This window comes from Sinocyclocheilus anshuiensis, unplaced genomic scaffold (assembly GCF_001515605.1).
Source record: "Sinocyclocheilus anshuiensis isolate Anshui unplaced genomic scaffold, SAMN03320099.WGS_v1.1 scaffold2168, whole genome shotgun sequence".
NCBI classification, from domain to species: Eukaryota; Metazoa; Chordata; class Actinopteri; order Cypriniformes; family Cyprinidae; genus Sinocyclocheilus; species Sinocyclocheilus anshuiensis.
Window position 1 is genome coordinate 440,756 of NW_015546037.1, and position 7,831 is coordinate 448,586.

Consider the following 7,831-nt stretch of genomic DNA (forward strand, 5'->3'; position numbering starts at 1 on the left):
CACAATATTGATGTTTTACTGTATTCAAATAAATGCACCCTTGGAGGTTTCTTTAAAACACATTTTAAAAAATCTTACCGACCCTAAAACTTTGAATGGTATTTTGAGCAAGTATTTTGGTGAACTAGTTAAGGTCTGGGACAAGGGTTGGGTATCGTTTGGGTTTTTTACGATACCGGTGCCAAATCGATACTTTTAAAATGGTACCGGTGCCTAAACAGTGCCGGAAACGATACTTAAAAAAAATTAAAAATAAATAAATACCCAAAATAGGATGGACTGGCCATTATTGAGTGCTATAAACACATTTAATGTCTGTTTCATTCATACTGGACGCCAGAGGGCGCCCTCGCACAGAAACTCCACATGTGCATCACAGAAGAAATAGAACTCAGGAAATTCCTATAAAGGCCAATTCACTAGTCTGTCGGAGTTTGTTGGATCAGTGTGTTACCCCTGTCGCCGTTTGTTGGCGTTGGTCGGAGTTGGTTTTAACTCGACTGAACATGTTTAATTGGCGTTTGTTGGGTCGTGGAATGTCTGAGCAGTGTGATATGATTTTCCAACAAACGACAACAAACTCTGACGTAATCTGACCTGACCACGAACCATTGCCATGACAATGAGGCAAGACTGCAAGTAGGTGCTGGGCGCGCTTAGGAAAATAACTTTAAAAATGGCAGGTTTCTGGACAAACCAGAAAGAGGAACAGTTTTTGGATCTTTGGGAGGAGAGGCCAGAGCTTTATGCGGTGGGTGTGGCCGAGTATACCAACCGCAACGCGAGGGGGAATGCGATCAGATATCGCTACAGCGCTTGGGAAATTTCACAACGGAAATTTATTTGACAATATATTATTATTATAATAAAACTGCCTTATAATATTACCAAAGACATTAATAACAGTATCATTTTGATTGTTGTTACAAGATCATCCATTTTTCCCCCTAGTTAACTCTCCCTGACTTGAAGTCTGTTGGTGTCTGTTGGGGCAGTGTGAACATGACAGTTATTTTTCATAAAATTCTAAATCCAGCGGCCAACGTGTCTGTTGGCGTTTGTCGGTGCGGTGTGAATTGGCCTTAACATGGACAAAGGCATTGCTATCGCTGTAACTGAGTAAACAGAAGATATAAAAGTTTTGAATGATAAAACAAAGACAATAAACACTCGACTGTGACAATGTATAGTTTATCTGTGTTATTCAAGCCATCTTTGGTATTTTCATCATAATTAAGTATATTTATAATCCATTGCTAATCTACATAGTCTTTTTACCATGTGCTTTTTACAGTATAGAACATATTTTCTGCCTCATTCTGTGACAAGAAGCCACATCAGATCACAAAAGGAAGCAGTTGTGGAGTAAAAACGTTATAGTGTTCTCTTTTGTTGGACAACAGGTTTAGAAACGCTTCTCATTGCAAGTCATTACAATGGAAGTTTAGCTTTAGGCATTTTAATTTAAGAATGTTTAGCTTAGCTAGCTAACGGTATCTACATGCTGCCATAAGAGCAAGTGTAATTGCTGCATTCACGTGTTCCTCGGATGCAGTTGTGCTTTTAAGTCGTAATGTGAAAACAACATGGACACTCGCGTTACTACAAAGATGTGTTGGATTTGTATTATTAGAGCTTTCCGACTAGCGTTCGTGAATTTTCTCGGTCGAGAAATTATTTTTCACGTGCGGTGTCGGTGATCCTTACGTCCGTTTGGGAGAACAAATATTTCAATCGATCGCTCAAGCATTTAAGTTGCACCGAAATGAGGCACCAGAATCTGCGTTGTGATTCGGTTCTAGTACATACCGGTTACATGGGTACCCAACCCTATCTGGGACACTGCAAATTCTGCCTAAAGTAGAAGAATGTGTAGTCTGTACTTTATTATAACTACAGCTAGGCTACCTGGCCACAATGAACATTAACATTCTGTTTGCTTGTTTAAGGTCTTGATAGAACGTGTGCCTCTTCTCTGCATCAAGGTGAGGGCTACGATCTGTCGGGTCTTCCCACCAGATTACACACTTACACAGGGGTCACGAAACCGGGTCTCTGACATCTGTCACGCACACAGGGTTTCCTGCGGTCAGCGGTACAAGACAGGAAACAATTCAAGCAAACCTACCCAGAGGACATCTGGTCACATCCACATGCGCAACAAATAATCTATCTCCACAATTCCCCAAAGACAGAGAGCGAGTGAAGAGGAGAGAAAGAGAGAGCGAGATTTATTAACAGCCATGGGCTATTCAGGTCTGCGGTTGTTCAACGATAAGTCCGCTGATAACCAGTCATTTCCTGAGAACAGACCATACAGTGTGCACCGCTTTTGTGGAATTGCAAAAATTTCCATTTCCAATTCTAAATCCTTAGACACTGTATGATATTTAACCCCCACGGTCCAGGCCAGACCGTATCAGCACATACCCCCAGCTGCAGCACGCAGGCTAAAATCCAATTTCTGTGATAAGCTTTAGATTTGCCGTGAGGACTGGAGTTGTGTTCCTCTTTGGATTGTACGCGTTTATCCAAGAAAAGGGCAACAGAGACAGATCAGAAGTGGCAAGGGGCATGGCGGCCGCGTGGGTGTGATATGCAAGCACAGACAGGTGTAGAATGATGATACAATTCATATTCACACTCATTCGCTCAAGAACCACCTCTTGCTTTCCAACCCCTGATCCCCAAACACAGTCCCTGACCAGCACTGGAGAAACTACTTATGGGCATAAACCACATGCTATGAACTTGAGATAAGCTTCAAATTGGCAGTTTTCGTCCATCAGAGGTTAATATGGTTTTACGCAAAGAATCTGTGCGTGCAAAGAGTAAATCACTTCCTTATGGACACTGTCATTGAAGAAAGGTCCCGAAGTGTTGCTTCATATTAACAGAGTTGAAGGCACACAATTATCTATAATTAGCCATTTTCACACAAAACGCAACAAATTACTTTTTCGAGTACCACGTGCAACAACTTTGCATCTTTTATCTGTATTGCTACCATTCACTCATTTAAAGCTACAGAAAATGATATCATTTTGGAAATTAACTAAATATCTGCAGACTAATTTCTTTACCGACTTGGTGTTTTGCATTGAGCATCTATCCAATTTGGCATTTCTTTCCACTACAGCAGTCGCTTAACTTTTTAGCAAAATCAGTTTACACCCCTAAATTTATAATAAGTGATAAGAAACCCAATTTAAAAAACCCTATGTCAATGATTTTACTACTGGTTGGTGTCACAGAGACCAAAACTGCACTGAATTTTCAAGTGGATTTGTTATGTGTTCTTGAAGAGTTCAAACTGACCAAAAACTCAAACAACAAGACTTTCATATACAACAGTCATTATTCTGAAAAGCACATGGCTAAAACAGCAGGCTAAAGATATAATGTCTGTCGGGGTTTGATTAGATATGAAAAATTACAGAATTACTGACAGTAAATATATTTATAATGTTACAAAAACATATATATTTCAAATAAATTATGTTCTTTTTAACTTTCTATTCATCAAAGAATCCCCCAAAATGTTTCACGGTTTCTACAAAAATATAAAGCAGCACATCTGTTTTCAACATTGATAATAAGAAATGTTTCTTGAGCATCAAAGCAGTATATTATATTGATTTCTAAAAGAGCATGTGACACTGAAGACTAAAGTAATGATGCTTTGCCATCACAGAAATAGATACAATTTTAAAATATATTACATTAGAAAACAGTTATTTTAAATTATAAGAATATTTTTACAATTTGACTGTTTTTACTGTATAAGAGACTTCTTTTTAAAATATTTAAAAATCTTTGCAACTGCAAATGTTTTAATGTTAGTGTGCATTACAAAATTCAAGGATAGCTTGTACAAAAAATACTGAAAATGCATTAAAAAAATCTCAAAATGGCCAATAATATAAGAGACATGAGCTCTAAACTGGAAAAACACCATTACAATTACACCAAACTGTCTACTGTATGCTGTAGCCTTAAGATTTATCTAGAATTAAAGGGCCTACACAAAATTGTACAATTACAAGGGGGTAGCCACATCGTTTTGGCTGCGTAGTGTATGTCAGATTACAAAATTATATTTCCAAACACCACCAGCCAAGCAGTCTGTTCCGTCATTTATTTCCTCTCAGACCTCCTGTGGACGTACACACAGTAGAAAGAAGAGAAATTAGATAAAAGACTAGATGGCAATCTAGCGACTTTGGCTCTGGTCCAGAACTGTCCATCGAGTAACGCTGTCTAGAAATTGGAATGCCAGGGAAGAACTCACTGAGGTGAATCACATGACGTTATGGAGGTCACGCATGGGTCCAGTCACCTAAAGAGCCCAGACACAAGCAAGAAATAGAGTATTTAACAGACCACTGGTCCACCTGCTTCCTTCAGAACCCTCCAATTCAGTTTTTAATCGAAACCCATGAGTAATACAATTCATAGGACTTAAAACTAGTCACACTTTACTGGGCTGCCAAAGGACCCCTAGAGAGGCACCAAAAAAGGGCACCAAAAAGTACTTTATCATCAAATGAAGAGTGTGCTGGAACGTTGAATTTTAAATTACAGCACCTGGCTGGATAACAATGCTAAATGAGATCAAATTGACAGCCCAAATACCTTAGAGACCGTATGTCTTGCATGGTTCACACATGCAAATGTCATGAGAGGCTATACAATCACTTTGGAGGCATCTGTTCCACTATTTTTTTTCCCTCAAAGCATGAATTGTTTCATACTCTCACAAAGAAAATGAAATGTTGATCTCTGATGAAGATGCCTTTCATTCGCTGTGATTAGAAAAGAGTCACAAAGGCAAAGCTCAACATCTCTTCGCCATCGATTTTAATTGAGGCTTGATTACATATACAATGAACTGTAGCGGGTCATGCTTTTTGTAATTTGAAATATTTTCAGCTTTATTGAAAGACTGCACTGGGTTGATTTCTCTTGGGCATAGCGCAGTACAAAAGACTATATTACAATCACTGGATTAAACAAACGTGGCACGTTGAGAGCAATGATTAATTCATGGAGGTATTCTCCATTTCATACATTTATGAAGGACGTTACCCGTTAAAAATACATTTATGTATTCCAAGCACACCTGGCTCTTCTTTGAAACTTTCAGCAGGGGACAGCTCTCACTTCCACACACCGAGGACTGTTCTCATGCTCTGTCTGGGGTTTTACAGACACCAAGCCCCTTTTAATAGCTCAAAAATAGACTGATGTATCAGATCGCTACCTTAGAATTTAACAAGGAGCAAACTTTCAACCTCAAAACAGGAATTAATATATTGGAAATTTCTCTGAATGGGCTAAACACATGCATGCTTTCAGCACCAGAGTCAGCTCCCAATTTCATGTGCTCAAGACATGAGAGGTCTGAGAGATCCGGGGGTTTTTTTAAACGTAATATTTATATATCAGTTTAACACCACTAATTTTATGATAAGTGATTTGAAACCTAATTTTAAAACCTTATGCCAAAGCTACACTCTTGGTTGGTGTCACAGAGACCACAAATGCATTGAATTTTTAAATGGATGTTATAATGTGTTCTTAAAGAGATCAAATTGAACAAAAGCTTTCATTCATAACAGTGACTATTTTGAAAAGCGCATGGCTATTCTGTGGTGAAATAGCAGGCTTAAGCTTTAATAATGTCTGTCTGCTGGGGTTTAATTAGTTTAGAGGAAAAGATCTGAAAAATTACAGAACATGTGGGTTAAAAGGCTGATCGCCAATAAGCTGTGTGATTGTACGCTGTTTCAGCAGTCCACCATTCTGCTCAATGCAAGTCTAAGCAAAATTCTGATCTCAAGGCCAGGAGTCTATAGTCCACTTTCTCTGCAGAAGCAATTAGACTTTCAAATGGACTGAAATCCCAACTGTCTCTCTGATCAAATTATTGCATGTAAAGTTTAAAAAGCTTGTATTATGCTATATGATCTGTAGCTATGGTGATCTGGCCAATTATCTATATCTGTATCATGCATAGAAGTGGTTCAGTTCATCCTATGTACAATCATATAAAAAGCACATCTAAACCAACTGCTTATATTCATATATTCCAAGTCCAACAAATACAATCAACCTAAATCAATCTGACTACATTAGGACACGAGAAAAGTCGGATGAGGCAGAAAAGCTCTTTAAGGTAGGCTAACTAGACCTTTTCACTTTGAATGCAGTGTAATTGTCTTAAATGCAGCATGAAATTATCCGCATCTTTCTTAAGGCTGATACATACAATAAAGTCTAACACATGAGAGCATCTTCATCTTTAATTCTTAACTAAATGTAGCCCAGAATGTCTCTCTGTTGCATGTAATGCATATCCAATAGAAAGTTCCCCCATGCACAAAACCCTTCAGGCTGAATTAGACACTTTGCATTAAACTTCTATTCACAAATCATATCCAAATGCAAGAAATTATGCAAGCTGACTGAAAGCTTTCAGTGCACAAAACGCATTTATGAAAAGAGAATCTCTTACCCACTTTCCTGATCACAGACGATGCTTGATAATTCCAAGAACAGAAGTCAAACTACTCTTCCATCTCTCCAATGAGCCGTGCGTAACTTTCCAATGGATGGTCAGCACCTGGAAATTTAGATGCGCTGGGAAACGAAGGTGAGCTTTAGTTTACGGCAGTTCAGCCACACAGAAAAAGAAGCGAGACGAGCACCGGAGTGTACCGGTGGATAGTGTCTTTAGCCGCGTTCTCACGCGCTGCTGATGCGGTGTGTGCGCGGTAAAGCATACAGATCTCTCCTCCGCGCGCTGTCACTGCGCTCTGCTTCCCCGGGTCCTAAAGCTGAACTGCAGCGCCACTGAACTTTAGTGAGTTATTGCAATGCCAGCATTGCATTTTAAAATCCCTATATGTCTTCATCCTTCCTTCCTTTCTGCAATTGATTTATCCTAATGTACAGAATACAATCAAACTGTTTTGATGATTAATCGACACGTTCGGTCTTTCGTATAAGAAAGTTAAGCTTAAAGGTAAATATTCTAATTAAAAAGGAAAGTTCTGGCTTTATAAATCAAAGTAAGAGTTGTAAGGCTTTGTGATCATGTCTCGCAGCTTTGAGGATGTATATGCACTGTAAAAATAATTTTGTTGAAGTTGTAAGTAAAACAAAGAGTAGCCTATGTTTTACAATAAATTACTCTTCCAGTCTTCTACTATAACATTTCGTGTTCAATTCATTCTGGTACTGTTTCTTTGTAATTGTTTGTTAATTTTACTAGCAGTTTCTACAGCATTTTTTTTTCTCAGCGTGCTAGTGTAACGTTAAGTTAACTGTACTCCAAATAGCTGACAAAAGCAATTATTAGGCTGCTAGCAGACACGCATTGTAAACGTACAGGCTACCTCTTAAGGGAAAAGAGAGCAAAAATATTAATGACTCATCTTTCACTAGACTGATATGTGCTCAATAAAACGCGTGTGAGAGTAGAAATTATGTTTCAGCTAACATGCCGATTTGTTTACAAATTAAAGGCCGCCGCGCCTCACATCCGGGTTATCTGCAGATACCCAGTTTCGCCAGTAGGGCAGGCAACTACAAACGACGAACAGTTCAGCTAATGAATTAATTACATAGTAGACGAATTGTTTACTCCGATTATTATAAATAGCATGGAAATAGCATTAAAGTTGGCATAAAAATTAACCTAATTTAATTTCTAAATGCATATTGTAGTAAACAATTCATCTATGCCTTTATTTATTTATTTTTTGACCTCGCAGTAGGTTTTTTTTACTTTTTTTTTTTTTTTTTTTTTTTTTTTTTAATTTGTTTT

General features: G+C 38.2%; 1 protein-coding gene across 1 annotated transcript in view; it reads right to left on the reverse strand.

Annotated features, from left to right (window-relative positions):
• The window catches only part of robo1 (roundabout, axon guidance receptor, homolog 1 (Drosophila)), a 335,500-nt gene extending 328,473 nt beyond the window's left edge, over positions 1-7,027 (reverse strand). The window contains exon 1 of the mRNA XM_016499990.1: positions 6,518-7,027. The gene's annotated coding sequence lies outside the window, so the exon portion shown is untranslated. The remainder of the gene's footprint in view (positions 1-6,517) is intronic.
• Positions 7,028-7,831: the final 804 nt, after the last annotated feature.